We start from the raw sequence: 18,756 nt of genomic DNA on the forward strand, positions 1-18,756 counted from the left end.
GATAACCTGAAGCGAATGTTACATTAACTAAGTGAAACAAAGCTCGTGCTAAGCGTGAGTTATTACTGTTAGTCCTTGGGAGTGAACCTTGTAGGAAATGTTTATAATTATTATTATATTTATTAGTGTTACCTAATTTAATCTCGCCTAAAAATTCTAAGTTTTGCATTTTTGGTTACCTTTATTATAATAATAATAATAGTGTTTGGTTTGTTTTGAATTTCACGCAAAGCTACACGAAGGCTATCTGCGCTAGCCGTTCCTAATTTAGCAGTGTAAGACAAGGGGAAAGGCAGCTGGTCATCAAGTCATCACCACCCACCGCCAACTCGTAAGCTACTCTTTTACCAATGAATAGTGGGATTGGCCGTCACTTATAACGCCCCTACGGCTGAAAGGGCGGGCATGTTTCGTGTGACGGAGATTCGAACCCGTTACCCTCAGATTATGAGTCGAGTACTTTAACAACCTGGCCATGCTGTACTCCCGTTGTTTATGTACCTAATTCATTCTTACTTGCCATGTTGTACAAATAAATTGTAATAATTCTCGTAATCATTTAATATTAATAAACCATTCTTAGAAATTCAATGTATCATATTCTGATTCACTTTTAATAATTAGTACATATTCTCTAGTTGACTTAATATGTATTAATTATAATTAACTTCAATTCTGATTTACTTTTAATAATTAGTTCATATTCTCTAGTTAACTTAATATGTATTAATTATAATCAATTTCAAATTTTCTTGAACCCTATTCAAGGGACGTGAAAAAAAACCAAAAACGATTGTGCGTCAAGGATTTAAACAACCTTAATGTGGGCTTTAAATTAAGATATGTTGTGTATCGAAAAGATATTACTTAATATTTACAAAAATAAATATTCAACTGTAAGTATTAGCTGTTACTGCAAGAGGGAATAGGTAGTGTAACAGTATAATGTTACATTTAATTAGAACCAATATTCAGAGCATTTATTGTACAGGAAAATAGAAAAACAAAGATGATTTTAAATATCTGTATATTTTTATTGGTGATATTAACATATCGTTTCGTCCAACTGTTTGAAAGCGTCTTTTTATGTTTATATTATTCATACGACACAAATATATATTTACACAAACGTGTAAAAAGTGTAAAAGTCTTGAACGCGGTTTCTAATTTATTATGACGCACACGCACTGGGAAAGTCACTACCCCTATTTTAAATACCCATTTGGACATGCCCACAATATGTTAAAACAAGTTAAGAACTCTGACTTCTAAATCTACATATTATTCATACATTCTACATAATATTAACAAAACAGTGTTATATATATGACTCGATAATATAGTTTTGCAATATTTTGTTATATTAAAAATGTAATTTAAAAGCAGAGCAAATATTTTAGCACACCATCTAAAAGGTTGAAAAGCTAATACTATATATATCAGCGTAAGGAAACAGGTTATTATTTTTCGAAAAAATCTTAAAATATCTTCTTTTGGTTATATAATTTTTTTAATGTTCTGTAATTCAGGACATTTGTTAAAATTAAAATTGAGGTTTAATATTAAAGTGAAATATTAATATAGATGAGCGAAATATGTGGTTGTGAACGTGTACGATACTATACAAGTAATCTATAATGGTTAAAAATAGCCAAAGTGAATATGCGTGCTCAGTATGTTCTGTACTGTGTACATCCATACTAGGATGAACAACGGAAGTCGAAACGTTGTTCTGTACTTTATTTTTCCCATACCAGTCGTCTTGGGAATACAAAATGTATATTGGTTTTACATCTGCTGGTTTTATTACAGCACTCAGAAACCCAACTAAGTACACAGAGTTGCATTAACCATTGTTAATATACTTAATATTTTTGTGATCCAATAATACCAACTTGGGGAGCGCGTACACCCGATCCGCTTTCATTTATTCATCAGGATTTATACCAGACTATCTTCAAATTAAATTATTTTAGGCAGAATTAAATTACGTGGTCTAATGCCAGTTGAAAGGGTTTGACTTCCTGAATCTTAAGCTGTAATTAAATGTGAAATTCATAAAGGGATGACAGAGCTACGAGTTAAACGTTTGTACAAACTCGGTGCTATTTCTTCAGCAAATGACAAACACTTCAAACCTCCTACAACACTTACATAGTTTGGACAGTAACGTGAATAGCTTTGAGGTCCTAAAGCTATACTGTTCAAAACAAGAAACGCAAAACGGATATTTTTTTTTATTTTAAAGAGTAATATATATATTAACGTTACAAGCTCAGAGTATGTGATGTTACACGTGTTAAGGCACTGATTGTCAGACCAAAATGACAATAAAAGTTTTGCACTTTAATAAGGGAGGAAAACATCGGATTTTTCGCCAAAACGCATGGGTGTCCAATAAATTTGTTTGAGAGATATGCATGTTCTGCAAATGCAACATGTGCAAAATCCCTATGAAAGTGACGGGTTCTCGGTTTTCATAGCTCAGTGTTAAGCCACTGACACGCAATACAGTTACGCCAAGATTGACTGAAGCACAAAGTAACAACGCCACTGGTCGCTTGGAAGCAGGCGAATGTCAATCAGATGTTGCCAGAGCTGTGAATGTCCACCCAAGCACCATCACAAGGCTATGGAATCGTCACCAACAACATGGATCAACTCGTGACCGTCCACGATCAGGCAGACCTCCTGTGACCACGTCCGCACAAGATCGCTACATCCGGTTACGTCACCTTCGGGATAGGACCACCACTGCGACGTTTACTGCCTCAACCATACCAGGGCTGCGTAGGATTTCCGATCAGACCGTAAGCAACCGTCTAGAAGATGCAGGAATCCGACCTCGACGTCCAGTCAGAGGCGTCATCCTCACCCAGCACCATCGTTAAGCACGGCTGCAGTGGACTCGGGCACATCGGGTATGGCCTCATCGACGATGTAGGCATGTTTGGTTCAGCGATGAATCACGTTTTATGCTTCGTAGGCAGGATGGAAGGACCCGTGTTTACCGTCGCCAAGGTTAACGTTTTGCAGCAAACTGTGTGCATGATGTTGACAGATATGGTGGTGACAGCGTCATGATGTGGGCTGCCATCGCCTACAATGCCAGAACAGACCTTTTGCACATTCGAGGGAATCTTACGGCTCAACGATACGTCGACGAGATTCATAGGCTCCATGTGCAACCCATCATGGTGAACGTCAACAACGTTTTTCAACATGTCAACGCCTTTCCTCACACAGCCCGACTCACCACTGTCTTCTTGAGACACCACAACTTCAACGTTCTTCCCTGGCCCTCCAGATCACCAGATTTAAACCCCATCGAACATCTTTGGGACGAGTTGGACCGACGTCTGCGACAACCTCAACCGCAGACTCTACTTCAGCTTGCAGCAGCTTTGCAGGCTGAGTGGACAGCCATTCTACAGGATGTGATTCGTCATCTCATCGCTTCCATGGGCATGAGATGCCAAGCAGTTATTCATGCTCACGGGGGGCATACTCGTTATTGACATTAAACTTCACCTAGTGAGCGTGGACTTCGCATTTGCAGACTTTGGATGCTCAGCAGTGAATGTGCAAAGTTTCACACATGTCATACAGAACTACCCGGAATAAACTTGTTAACAATTTGTCTCATATTTTGCCTTTTGCGTTTCTTTTTTTAAAGAGTATATTTCCTTAAATTCCTTGTCATGTAACTTACTCAGAAATTAATTCACAAAATCAACATAAAACAGGAGTACCTGATCAAACTGCAGCATGTCAGGCAACACCGAGGTGCAGTGGATGTGGGGAAGAACACCATATAACATAATGCACACACACACAAAAGAAAAACCAAAGTTCTGTAATCGTGGAGAAGAACACACAGCAAATTTTAAGGGCTGTGAAAAATACAAGCAAATTAAAAAAACGGATTTTTTAAAAATAAAAACCACAACAACGAAGGATAATGAAACAACAGACACAAATGTACAAATTAAAAACACACTTCTACCACCACCCACACTAGATAATGACATATGCACAAACACTTAAGAACAAAACCACACAATAACATCAACCAAAACCAGCGAACAAAAAACAACAATAAATATAAATAGTGTACCACAATAACAATACAGCACACATACACTCACACCAATAACACAAGCAAATAAAGACACTACATTGAAGACAAACACAAACTAAAAGACGCATATGGTTGCAGACATAATTAAAAACATCATCACTGATTTCATGACAGAATATTCGAAAACGAATCAAACAATAAATTGTATTGTACACTTACTAAAAAAACACATCATGTCCAATATTCTACAACTGATAACTCTACTGTATAAAAATAGCAAACTTAACATACGCGAATACCCAAAAAAGACCGAAATAATAATCTGGACAGAAACAAAGGTATAATCCTGCTTTCCAAGTCAAATCTTTCAGTAACAGAAGTCTAAATGAACAGTAATAATGAATACATAACAACAGATGTACTGCTAAATAATCAAACAAATGTAACCATAACTGGAATATATTGTTCACCAACGAAAGAAATAGATTTAAATTTACTGAACAACATCTTTCCCATAACCAAAATGCTATTGTAATAGAAGACCTAAATAGTAAACACAAATCTCAGAGGCAAAGCTACAAATTTATATGCAAAAACGGTTCGTTTGGGTTGAGAAAATATTTTACATAAAAGAGCGAACAACGTTTCGACCTTCTTCGGTCATCGTCAGGTTCACAAAGAAAGAGGTAACTGACCGGAAGCTGACCACATGTTTGAAAGGGGTTGTGTAACTGAGTGTCGGAATGTAGAGGGCGGTATTAGATGTTTGAATATATAATTTATTTATTTTATTATATCAATATAGGTATAAAGGCGTTCCTTTATATTGGTTTATTTTGGGTTTAAGTTGTTGTATAAGTAAGGCTTTTTTTAATTTTGCGTTTGTTTATGTTTGTTTCTTTATTTTGTATTTGAGTGTTTTCTATGGTTATGTTATGTTTATTTGACTTGCAGTGTTCGAAAACGTGTGAAGGTGACTTTTTATGTTCTTTGAATCTGGTTTCCATTTTTCTACTTGTTTCTCCAATATAGAAGTCGTGGCAGTTATCACATTGTATTTTGTACTGAGCTGGTGTGTCTTCAATCTCACCCCCTATAAAAATAAGAAATATAGAAAATTTTAATTATAAAAAAGCAAATTGCTAAGAATGTCAAAAAATGACAGACAATCTACTGCCCATAAAAATTGTTAAAATATTGGAAAACAAATCGGAAATCGGTAAATACTGTCAAATAATCACGGAGTGTCATCAAAAAGCGGCCAAACAACGAATACCACTACAACAATTCACAACCAAAGTAAGAAGAAAATGTAAGGAAACAAGAGACATAAAAACACAAATAAGCACAATAATAAATAAAATTCGAACAGAAGTTAAACTATTAAAACAAGAAAAATGGGCCATTTTCTGTTTCCAACTAAATAATAAAACAGATCCCAAACAATGCTGGTCACACAATAAAAGACGTACAAACGGAGATTGTACAATAAGAAGATGCCCCAACACTGGAATATTATTACACCACAGCGCACACAAACGAAGAGAAAGCAGAAGCCTCCAAACAACACTTACAAAACACGTTCAAACACATAATGACCCAGACACTAATACATACTTTTACAACAAAGTAAACAACTACATAATAAACAACATAGAATTATTGGAAACACTCTTTCTAGTCAACATAAACGACAGAAACATCAACGCCCCAAATACGATGTTAACAAAAACAATTCCTTTACAAGAACTTATAGAAGCAATAAAAAAGACAAAAACAAAACTCCAAAAGAAGATGGTATACGAGTCATCCCCCTTTAAAACGGCACTCCGAAATTATTTGAACATTTAACAGCAATTTCTAGCTTACCATTAAGTTCTGAATATATCTCAATTTCTTGGAAGTATGCAAATGTATTACTATCCCATAAAGAAGAAAATCTAGCCAATAAACCAAACAGAAACCAAACAAATGGTTTCAGAAAATTTAGACAAACAACAGATCATTTAATCAGACTAACTGAATCCATAGTAGACAGTTTTAATAAAAGAGAATGCACTATTGCATGCTTTCTCGATATTGAGAAAGCTTTCGACACTGTATGGCATAATGGTCGTCGGTTCCGTATGTATGAAATGGGACTACCGTGAGGAATTATACGCTGGCTCTCAAACTTTTTTGGAAAACGGAAAATGTAGAGTAAATGTTGAGGGAACTTTAGAGCTATTTACTCCAGAGGCAGGCGTCCCTCAGGGAGGGGTGGTTAGCCCTATCCTTTTCATCATGAATGTGAACAATATGCTTCTGAAAGATTCAAATCATGGATACTCATCACAGTTCACTGCAGTTTGGAAAAGTGCACACACATCAACAATAGCAGCTGCAAATATACAATCCCAAGTGAACAGAATAAGTGAATGTTGTCAAAAATATAGAATTAAAATAAACATAACTAAAACCCAACTAGTGGTTTACACAAAATTAACCAAATACAAAAAAGAACAACTTGAGATTTATTTCAATGGAACTCTCTTTCAGACTGCTACATGCGCAAAATTTCTAGGACTAACAATTGATTCAAAATTAACACGGATAAATCACCTAAATAATATTAAAACTAAAATCTGGCGAAGAACGAACTATGCTAGGAGTCTAATTGGCAATAACAGTGGAGTAACAGTAGACAATATATTAAAAATATATAAAACATACATCCGACCTGTAATTGACTGTGCAACCACAGCATGGATAAATACAACAAAAAACAACAACTAGTACGAAACAAACTACAAACAATACAAAACACATTACTGACAACAGCATATGAAGTCCCTTAAACTACTTCTGAATTCATGCACAAATACTCAAACATAGAAACAATAGTAGATAGTCTCCTACATGGCACAATAAATTATTTCGACAAAAATTGGAGAAAATATAAATTGGTGTGTGGACTGGGCAGGTGCTGCATACATGATTAGGATAGTTCCAAACACATTTCCCCAGTATATATATATAATGTTAAAAAAGACCACCAGGATACTAGACCACACAATAGTTTAGCACTTAACTAATAAATATTAAAGAGTATTAATGTAAATGTTTTCCAGGTAAGCCTATCTAATGAAAGTGCAAAATATTATGGAACTTTCAAGAAAAGTAATATATTTGCACGAAATGTATATGTGGATAATACACGGACATTGCCCTGATAGGGGCTTCAATAAGTGCGGGTTACTCTCGTCCTCATGTAATATTTATACACACATTTACCTGTAGCGCACACCAAAGAAATAGAAAAACACGCTGTAGCCACTTTCATATCTAAGCCTGCAGTGTGGCAGTTTAAACTGTTAAAATGAGCACGAAAAAAATTCATTCAGTACATAAATTATTTACACAAAAACACAACTCACAGTTGACAATGAAAATAAATACACAACAGAGTTTTTATATGTTAACATCCCATGAACCCTGGCCCGGCATGGCCAAGCGTGTTAAGGTGTGCGACTCGTAATGTGAGGGTCGCCGTTTCGCATCCCCGTCGCGCCAAACATGCTCGCCCTTTCAGCCATGGGGGCGTTATAATGTGACGGTAATTCCCACTATTCATTGGTAAAAGAGTAGGCCAAGAGTTGGCGGTGGGTGGTGATGACTAGCTGCCTTCCCTGTAGTCTTACACTGTTAAATCAGGGACGGCTGGCACAGATAGCCCTCGAGTAGCTTTGTGCAAAATTCAAAAACAAAACAAACCCATGAATCCCATCAAGGATGCATTTATAAAATTCATAGAAGAGTTTGTGTTTTTCTTATAATGAAGCCACATTGAACTATCTGCCAAGACCACCGAGGGGAATTGAACCTCTGATTTTAGCGCTGTAAATTCGTAGACTTACCGCTATACCAGAGGGAAACATACAAAGAAGAACAAAGCGAAAATTACAAAAATATCTTTTAACACACAACATCAACGAAGAAGTTGCAAACTTAAATCAATCATTTACTGAAGTACAAATGTTAGAACAATGATATAACTAACGCATCCGGCAAGAAAATTACCCAGCCTTTTAGGGACATTATCTGAACACAGAGTTAAAGCACACATTACACCGTTTTGACATAAATGTGATGAATAACTTTTTTTGGTGATGAATGACTTTGAAAATCAAGTGCTTTAGCGAATCACCGAAATAGTTGGTTTAGACAAAAGAAATGTCAAGTGATATAATACTACCCGTGAATTTTGTTCTCACACAAGCTGTGTGTTTAATTATTGTAGTTTAGATGAAACTTTATGAAGGCGTAAATACAATTATGAGACATAAAATAATCTAGCGTTTTTTGCAAGAAATATTTTAGATGTCTTATTGAAAAAATTAAATCTTTGTGGTTACACATTTTACTGCTGTTGTGAAGGTGTTTTATGGTATTTACATGTATTGCCATCTAGTGAATTAATACATCTTTTTCATGTCATTATATAGGAAAGCTGTGACGGAAAAGAATAGTTTTTTTTGTTTTTTTTGGGAATTTCGCACAAAGCTACTCGAGGGCTATCTGTGCTAGCCGTCCCTAATTTAGCAGTGTAAGACTAGAGGGAAGGCAGCTAGTCATCACCACCCACCGCCAACTCTTGGGCTACTCTTTTACCAACGAATAGTGGGATTGACCGTCACATTATACGCCCCCACGGTTGGGAGGGCGAGCATGTTTAGCGCGACGCGGGCGCGAACCTGCGACCCTTGGATTACGAGTCGCACGCCTTACGCGCTTGGCCATGCCAGGCCGAAAAGAATAGCAAGAAACGTCTAGCAATTTCAAAATACAATAATATTAAGCCAGTAGCTTTTTGTTTACGGTACTATCTAACAGTTACATAAAAAGAAAAAAAAAATTTCGCAATAAAATGTTTCATTAACAGAAAATTTGTAAACTGGCATTCATTACACTCGTAAGGCTACATGTTATTGCTTATGAGAAAAAGCAAACCAGTGTGTTCGTATAGTTGAAACTAGAACGTGCTAAGTGCTTTGGTTAATAAACATTCACGTTCACCACTGTTTCCGCTGCTAAACATTTAAAAGACATATTTTCATTCTTGAATCCTTACTAATATTATTAATAATATTAATATTATTAATTTCTACTAATTTTTTATGAGATAAAAGACCTCTCTCTACCACATATCTTACTTTTAACGTTATCGATGTTATTTCCCACTTAAAGCATTCCACATACTCACTCTCACTTGCCACGACTAAAGAAAATGAATAATTACAAATTGTCAAACGAACATTCAAACAACATTTATTGTGTAAAAAGAACAAATAGCCTAAACAGGCTGATGTTATGTATAATTTGTTAGAACGATACAAAAACTAGTTTTATTAACAATGTTGTTAATAACATTTCTAACATAAATACCAGTCCTTGTTATCAGCAGTATTGTTACAAATATATCTCACACAAACATCAGTCCCAATATTACCAGTAGTGCTGTTGTTAAAATATCCTACATAAACATCAGTCTCAACGTTATTAGTAATACTGTTAACATGTCCTACATAAACATCAGTCCTAATGTTATCAGTTGTATTGTTACTAAGGTCCTACATGAACATCAGTCCCAATATTACCAGTAGTATTGTTATTAATATGTCCTACATGAACATCAGTCCTAATGTTATCAGTTGTATTGTTATTAATATGTCCTACATGAACATCAGTCTCAATATTACCAGTAGTATTGTTATTAATATGTCCTACATGAACATCAGTCCTAATGTTATCAGTTGTATTGTTATTAATATGTCCTACATGAACATCAGTCCCAATATTACCAGTAGTATTGTTATTAATATGTCCTACACGAACATCAGTCCCAATATTACCAGTAGTATTGTTATTAATATGTCCTACACGAACATCAGTCCCAATATTACCAGTATTATTATTGTTAATATGTCCTACATGAACATCAGTCCCAATATTACCAGTAGTATTGTTATTAATATGTCCTACATGAACATCAGTCCCATTATTACCAGTAGTATTGTTATTAATATGTCCTACATTAACATCAGTCCCAATATTACCAGTAATATTGTTATTAATATGTCCTACATAAACATCAGTCCCAATATTACCAGTAGTATTGTTGTTAATATGTTCTACATGAACATCAGTCCCAATATTACCAGTAGTATTGTTATTAATATGTCCTACATGAACATCAGTCCCAATATTACCAGTAGTATTGTTATTAATATGTCCTACATAAACATCAGTCCCAATATTACCAGTAGTATTGTTATTAATATGTCCTAGATGAACATCAGTTCCAATATTACCAGTAGTATTGTTATTAATATGTCCTACATGAACATCAGTCTAAATGTTATCAATATTATTGTTAACATATCCTACATAATTATTAGTGGTATTGTCACTGACATGTTCTGCATAAACATTAGTACTAGTGCTATTTATTTTGCATTTATCACCTTTGTTGGTTTTTATCGCATTTTATGTCTACCTTATTGTCATGAAATATCCAAAATTTAATCCTAGAAATCACTTTTTTTAAACGTTCAGTAATAAAGGAAAAAAAAAAAACTGTATTACCTGTATGTTTGTAGTCCAGCACAAAGCTATACAATGGGCTAAATGTGCTCTGTTCATCACGGGTATTGAAACCCAGTTTTAGTACTAACACTGCAGATATGGTGCTGTACCACTAGGGGGAGTATACTAACTAAGGCAGTGTAATTAGTTAATTAACATATATTAAGCCTTGACATTATGTTCAATCAAGAGAAATGATTCTTTTTTAATTTATTTATTTCTCACTTCATTTATTTTATTAACTTTGTTGTCATTGGACTAATCTTAGTATTGCCAGGAATTGTTCAAAAGATAAGCTAACATGATCATTATATTTGTTTGTTTTCATTGAACTTTAAGTAGAGTATAATGCAATGCAGTGTTCATGAGTTAAAGTAAGAAAATAAAAAAATGTTAAGATGGAATATTGAAGTAAAATGAAAAAAACATGCAAATCCTTAAAATTAAAATTACAATGATAAAATTAGAATAACTGTACTTTTATATTCAGTAAAAGTCAAAAGCATCTTTGTTTGTTTTATTCATTTCTAATTTAATATTTTGAATTTATTTCATTTGTTCGTTTTTATCACACTTTTTATGTATAGTGCGATGCTGTCCTAAAGTTAAACTGAAGGACAAAATTAAAAATGGAGGGAGTTACTAAAATAAAGCCATAATATTACAAAAAAGAAAAAAAAAACTTTTTTTACAGACATTTTGGTTCAATCTTATGATAATTCTAGAAACATACTTGTGTCTGTGATTTATTCATTTATAACTTCCTAAAATTTGTACTTGCTACACTTATTTATTTTCATTACACTTTTAATATTCTGGGTCAGCATGAGATTTATTAGTAAATTTCGGCTGTTATATCCTCTAAACTAAACAGCTTTAAAAAAAAATAACGCAGCCCTAATCATACATATCTAGTTTACTCAAAATTTACTGCCTCTACAACATTAATGGAAAATGGGTTTTAATTATAATTAGTGCAAGATAATGCATGCGAGTTATTATAATTTGAATAGGAATAACCTTAACAGTGTGATGAAAGAAAATCATCTTGGTGTAATAGTCAGTTAGTCTCTAAAACTAGTCAAGTAATGTTTTGTTGCTAGTGGTAGAGCAAACAGGAATTGAGGTTGTATCTACTAAAATATTGAATACAAGTCTAAAGAGTTTATAATTTCATTGTACAGGTCAGACTGGTTAGGTGACTTTTGGAATATTGTGTTCACTCTTGGGCTCCTTACCTTACGAAATATATTAAAATGTTGAAAAGGGTTATCAGAATGGTGCCTGAAATCCCTCAAATTGTTTTTTCTCAAAAAAATAAAAGTTTGGAAGAGAGCTGAATGTGGTGTTTATTAAAAGATTACAGAAAGTGTTAGAATGGGAGGTGTAGGACCCTTAAAGGATGATAAAAGAAGACTTGTATCCAATGATTATGAGATGGCTAAGTTATTAAATTTTGCTTTTTCTTCAATTTTTACTAAAGAAAATTTAAACAGTATTCCACATCTTGAACAATTAATAGATAGAAATGAGATCAAATAAAGTGACTGCATTAATTCTGAGCTGGTTAAGAAAAAATTTGGAAGTTTTAAAAACTATAAGGCTCTTGGACCAGGTATTTCCTCAAAGGTTTTGATGGAGGTTAAAAATTGGATATATGAGCCATGTATTGATTGGCCTACAAAACTATACTACTTCGGTTACTGTACGTTACTGTATAATATACACATGCATATCACTATTTATTCATTACTCTTTATAGTTTAGTTATATTTCTTAAAACATGGGAAGTAATTGAGAAATACGTTGATTTCAAGGGCTCCATGAAGCATAGTTTGAAAAACCACGAGTATCATACAATCTTACAGTTTGTTTTTATCACTGTTAGTAAACTGTGTATACCTTTCAACTTTAAATGTTTGTTTATCAAAAGCATCTATTTATGTACTTTAATCTAATCATAAAACATTTGTGGTTTTCTCCATTTTTATATTTAATATAATATATATAAATGTATATATAAAATGTGAAAGTCGTATGTACAGAATAAATCTACAGACGACAAAAAAACAACAACTTGTCACATTTAAAACTTGTTGCTCTGAGATTTACACTGACAAATTGTCATACACCTGATCAAACCCTTTATTTATAATCTAGGTACAATTTGTTTGCTAGATTTAAAGGATAAATTTTCGTTTTCATCACTCAACTTTTAACATCTTCTGAGTTTTCCCACTGCTACCCCTCACTTATCAGTTTTATTTTTATGCCATTTTCCTTCTATTTTGCTTACTTATTTTAAAACAACAATTGATTCAAGAGTATCGTTACACTCGAAACCAATACAAACTGTGAACAAGGACAACAATAAAGTTTAACCACAATATTACTCAACATTTGCGTATAGTAACTTTGGAGACCAGACGTTAAAATAAAAGCCGAACTTGGAGAAGAAAGAGCAAAATTTTATAGCAAAAAATTATCCACCTCACATTTCCACGTATTTCGACCAGTGCAATTTGTTGGTATAAAGCTTTGTATATATATTTTAATTGCATATTCACATAAGATCATTCTATAAATCTGAATTAAATTATTGAAATAAGAAACAAAAGTAAAACAACTAGTAACATTCACTTTACTGTGCAACCTGTGAGAGTAATTAATAACTAATTAGTAATTAGGGTTAGCAAATGTTGGGCTGTTTTAGATAGCGTCATACTGAAAAATTTGAAAAAAGGGACTATTTACTAAGATAAAAAAAAAGATTATTTTTACGGCAAATACAGCAGGGGAAAGTGTTGGGGCTGTATTGAAGATGAAGAAATATTTTGATATAACAGAAAGGGACAAAGATAAAGTTTTCAATATTTTACAGATTCCATCTTCAGTATTCAAAGCAAAATAAAAATAATTTCTAACTAAATAAATAAAATACACTGCTGAAAAAACAATAATTTAAACAAAACTAAAATACATAGAAAGTAAATTACTGACAATAAAAAATTCTGAACATATTTTAAAATGTGCTGTTTTAATGAAGACTACATGATATTCGGTGTAAGTTAAAGTTGTTTGATGTGAATGGTTTCTTTAAGTACTATATCTAGATCAGTGTTATCCCTACAAAGGATACTTATATTTCAACGTTCGTGTTCTGTTTCTTCGCTATTTTGCTTTATAAACGAAAACCATGAGTTACTCAACTTTTCTGACTATTTTCATGAACAATCTAATGTTTTATTAACTCGTACTACCAGATGGCGTTCGATTTTTTTTTAATACAACATGCTTTTCCGTCTTCACTCGTGAAATATGGACAAGTCATGAATAAAGATAAATTCGGATTTTGTTAGTCAGGAAAAATTCCATGCGTAATATGGTGTTAAAACTAATCTGGAACTATAACATAATTTGTGAGTTATAAAAAGTAATAACCTATAACCGTATTATTCTGTGTTTTTGTTTTTTAATCTATCTTTCTAACTGCTTTTTCTTTATCATACCCCGATTTAGGAGCACATTTCAGATGTTGGGTGCACAACCCACGTATCAAATTTTAAACTTTAAGTGAAACATAATTCTAAATGTGTACTAACAGTTTTACTCAGAAATACTTTACTCTTTAGTTTTATAACATTCATTCAGTGCATGTCACAAAGATGAATTCAAATTATTCCAGACTTTCATGTTTGTTAACATGTAAACTTTCATGAGTTTCTCCAGTAGACAATCTACCTATTATGTTTTTAACTCCTAATTTCAAATCCTATGATTGTATTTGTTAACTAATTTTCATTTCTTCCCGTACTAATTACTCATGTCTCGTTTTTGTACAATTTTCTTCGTGGTTTACTTACTACAATCTTTTTATTTTACTCTTGTATGATATTACAGAATGGATCTACACAACAACCAATGAAGCCCGGCTTTGAAAGTAAATGTAGACAACATTTGAATGTAATTGGACAGAGAACATGATCTACTACTTATTTTATAAATATCATGAACAGTGGTGTCTGTCCATCCATTCGTCTGTCTTTATGACAGTTACTTCTCACACTGAATTTGAAAATCTGTGGATGAAGTCAAAGTTCATCATTAACTATTTAAATAACAGGTATCAATAATGTTGACAACAAACAGGATATTCTACACTCACTTGTTATGAATTAAAAACACTGTGATTCAGATTTGGCACTGTGATATAACGGTATGTTATGAGTGAGTGGCTCTTAGTAGAACACTTTCTATACAAACATCAAACATAGAAAACCAAAATCTCTTTAACACACTAACTTTACTTATATTTTTATTCTAACTTATAGTTATTCTTACTTTTATTGTCTGAATTTAGAGACTTTGGAATATTTGTGGAATGTTTGGAAAGCTGACCAATTGAGTTCAGTTCAGCTGCTCAGCACACAGTTATCCTGTCTGTTCCTGACCCTTCACTCTATACCTTCTTACATTTTGTCTCACCAGAACACTACAAATATGAGTTTTTAGTAACCAGAAGTCCCACTAGAGAACGAGAAACATGAGTTATAAGAAACAAGAAGTCTCACTAGAACACAACAAATATGAGTTTTTAGTAACCAGAAGTCCCACTAGAGAACGAGAAACATGAGTTATAAGAAACAAGAAGTCTCACTAGAACACAACAAATATGAGTTTTTAGTAACCAGAAGTCCCACTAGAGAACGAGAAACATGAGTTATAAGAAACAAGAAGTCTTACTAGAACACAACAAATATGAGTTTTCAGCAACGAGAAGTCTCAGCAGCATAATAAAACAGTGATAAAACAGTCAGTGAAATTGAAGACCAAGAGTGTCGAAAGAGTAAGTGAAATTGAAGACCAACAGTGTTGAAACAGTAACTTAAACTGAAGAACAATAGTGTTCAAACAGAAGTGAAAGTGAAAACCAACAATATGAAAACAGTCAGTTAAACTTGAAGATGAACACTGTTGAAATAGTCCGTGAAAGTGAAGCCCAATAGTATTGAAAGTGATGACCAAAAGTGTAAAAACAGACAGTGGAAGTGAAAACCAATAGCGTTGAAACAGAAGTGGAAGTTAAGACCAACAGTGCTGAAACAGACCGTGAAAGTGATGACGTTCTCTATTGAAACAGTCAATGAAAGTGAAGACCAACAGTGTGAAAACAATGACTGAAACTGAGGATTAGTAGTATTGAAATAGAAGTGAAAGAGAAGACCAACAATGTGACAAGAGATTGATACTAAGAACCGTTACTGTTGAAACAGTCAGTGAAAGTGAAGATCAACAGTGTGAAAACAGTGAAACTAAAGAGCAACAGTGTTTAAACAGACGTTGAAGTTGAAGACTAACACTGTTGAAACAGTCATTGATACTGCAAACAAATAGTTTTAAAACAGTCATTGAAATTGAATATATAATGAAACTGAAGACCAATAATGTTGAAACAGACAGTGAAGTTGAAGAACAACAGTGTTGAAACAGTCAGTGAAAGTGAAGACCAAAGGTGTGAAAACAGTCAGTGGAAGTCAAGACCAGTAGTGTTGAAATGGAAGTGGACTTGAAGATCAACAGTGTGAAAACAAAACAGTGAAACTGAAGACAAATAGTACTGAAACAGAGAGTGAAGTTGAAGACTTACATGTTGGAAGAGTCAGTGAAAGTGAAGACCAATAGTGTTAAAGCATTCTGTGAAACTGAATAACAATTATTGAACATAGAGTGAAACTGAAGGCCAATAATGTTGAAACAGATGGTGAAATTGAAAATTAACAGTGTTGGAGCACACAGTGAAAGTGAAGACCAACAGTGTGAATACAGTCAGTTGAATTCTAGACCAACAGAGTTCAAACAGAAACTAAAGTGAAGACCAAAGTGTGAAAACAGACAGTGAAACTGAACACCAAGTGTTAACACATACATTAAAATTGAAGACCAACACTATTGAAACAGTCGTTGAAATTGAAAACCAGTAGTGTTAAAATGTAGAGTAAAAGTGAAGATCAACACTATTGAAACAGACCGAAGATTTAGACTACACTGTTGAAACAGTCAGTGAAATTGAAGACCATTAGTGTTGATACAACAGTGAAACAGAAGAATAACAGTGTTGAAACGGACAGTGAAATTGAAGATCAAGAATGTTGAAAAAGCCAGTTAAAGTGAAGACCAACAGTGTTGTAACAGAAGCTATAGTGAACACCAAAAGTTTGAAAACAGACAGTGAAACTGAATACCAAGTGTTGAAATAATCAGTGAAATTGAAGACAGTGTGAAAACAGTCAATTAAAATGAAGTTCAGCACTATGGAACAGTCCGTGAATGTGAAGATAAACACCAGTGAAGCAGAGAGTGAAATTGAAACCTACACTGTTGAAATATTATGTAAAAGTGATGACCAATACTGTTGAGACAGATCATGAAATTGAAGACCGACAGTACAAAAACAGGCACTGAAAGTGAAGATCAACACTGCTGAAACACAGTGATATTGAACACCAACAATGTGGAAACCATTAGTGAAACCGAAGACCAATAATGTTGATAAAGTCAGTGAAATTGAAGACCCACTCTGTTGAAAGATTCAGTTAAATAGAAGACCAACACTGCTGAAACAGAACATGAAATTGATAATGTACTCTATTGAAACAGTCATTGAAAGTGAACACCAGTTCTGTTAAAAGAGAGTAAAAGTGAAAACACACTGTTGAAACAAACAGTAAAATTGAAGACATACACTGTTGAAACAAACAGTCAAATTAAAGACCAACTCTGTACAAAAACAGAGACTGAAACTGAAAACCAACACTACTGAAACTGACGGTGAAATTGAAAACCTACACTGTTGCAACTTTCAGTGAAAGTGAAGGCGAACACTTTTGAAACAGACCATAAAATTGAAGACCAACACTATTGAAACAATCACTGAAAATGAAAACCAGTAGTGTTAAAATGTAGAGGGAGGTTGAAGATCAAGACTGTTGAAACAAACTGAAAGTTGAGACTACATTGTTGAAACAGAGTGAAATTGAAGACCATTAGTGTTGACACAGGCAGTTAAATTGAAGATCAACAATTTTGAAACAGCCAGTGAACGTGAAGACCAACACTGTGAAAACAGTCAGTGTAAGTCAAGACCAGTAGTGTTAAAATGTAGAGTAAAAGTAAAGACAAATGCTGTTGAGGCAGACAATCAAATTAGAGACCAATGCCATTCAAACAGACAGTGAAACTGAAAACCAATAGTGTTAAAATGTTGAGTGAAATTGAAGTTCAGCACTGTTGAAACTGACTGAAAATTAAGACTACACTGTTGAAACAGCAAGTGAAAGTGAAGACCAACAGTGTGTAAACAGCGAGTGTAGCTGAGGACCTTTATTATAGAAAGTGAAAGAGAAGACCAACAGTGTAAAAAGAGACTGATACCAAAGACCATTAGTGTTGTAACAGTCAGTGAAAGTGAAGATCAACAGTGTGAAACAAGTAAACACCAAAAGTGATAAAAGGGACAGTGAAATTGAAGACCAACATAGAAACTGACAAAGAAAATAAAAATAACAATACTGTTCTTTTTTGTGTTTTATTTGAAACATTACAGAACTGTAAATATGAATAACAATACTATACTTTTTGTGCTTTATTTGAAACATTAAAGAACTGTAAAATAAATTGTTCTTGTTGTGTGTTTTATTTAAAATAATACAGAACTGTAGATATAAAGAACCAAACTGTACTATTGTGCATTTTATTTGAAACATTACAGAACTATAAATCCAAATAACTATGCTGGATTTTTTTGTGTAATTTATTTGAAACATTAAAGAACTGTAAATACAAATAACCACACTATAATTGTTGGGTGGTTAATTTTAAACATTACAGAAGTATAAATATAAATAACCACACTGTAATTGTTGTGTATTTTACTTAAAATATTACAAAACTGTAAATATAAATTACAACACACTATACTTGTGTGTTTTATTTGATATATTATACAACTGTTTTCCTTGGATTGATAAAAATTTGTCTTTAAAAATATTCCA

The 18,756-nt window shown here is 33.4% G+C and overlaps 1 long non-coding RNA gene across 1 annotated transcript; it reads left to right on the forward strand.

The window, feature by feature from the left end:
* The first annotated feature begins 13,874 nt into the window (after window positions 1-13,874).
* LOC143223799 (uncharacterized) lies at window positions 13,875-18,379 on the forward strand. The gene is made up of 2 exons (XR_013013079.1): window positions 13,875-14,124; window positions 15,066-18,379. It is a non-coding gene; the product is annotated as an uncharacterized LOC143223799 (long non-coding RNA).
* Window positions 18,380-18,756: the final 377 nt, after the last annotated feature.

Source organism: Tachypleus tridentatus, chromosome 8 (genome assembly GCF_004210375.1).
Source record: "Tachypleus tridentatus isolate NWPU-2018 chromosome 8, ASM421037v1, whole genome shotgun sequence".
Taxonomy (NCBI): Eukaryota; Metazoa; Arthropoda; class Merostomata; order Xiphosura; family Limulidae; genus Tachypleus; species Tachypleus tridentatus.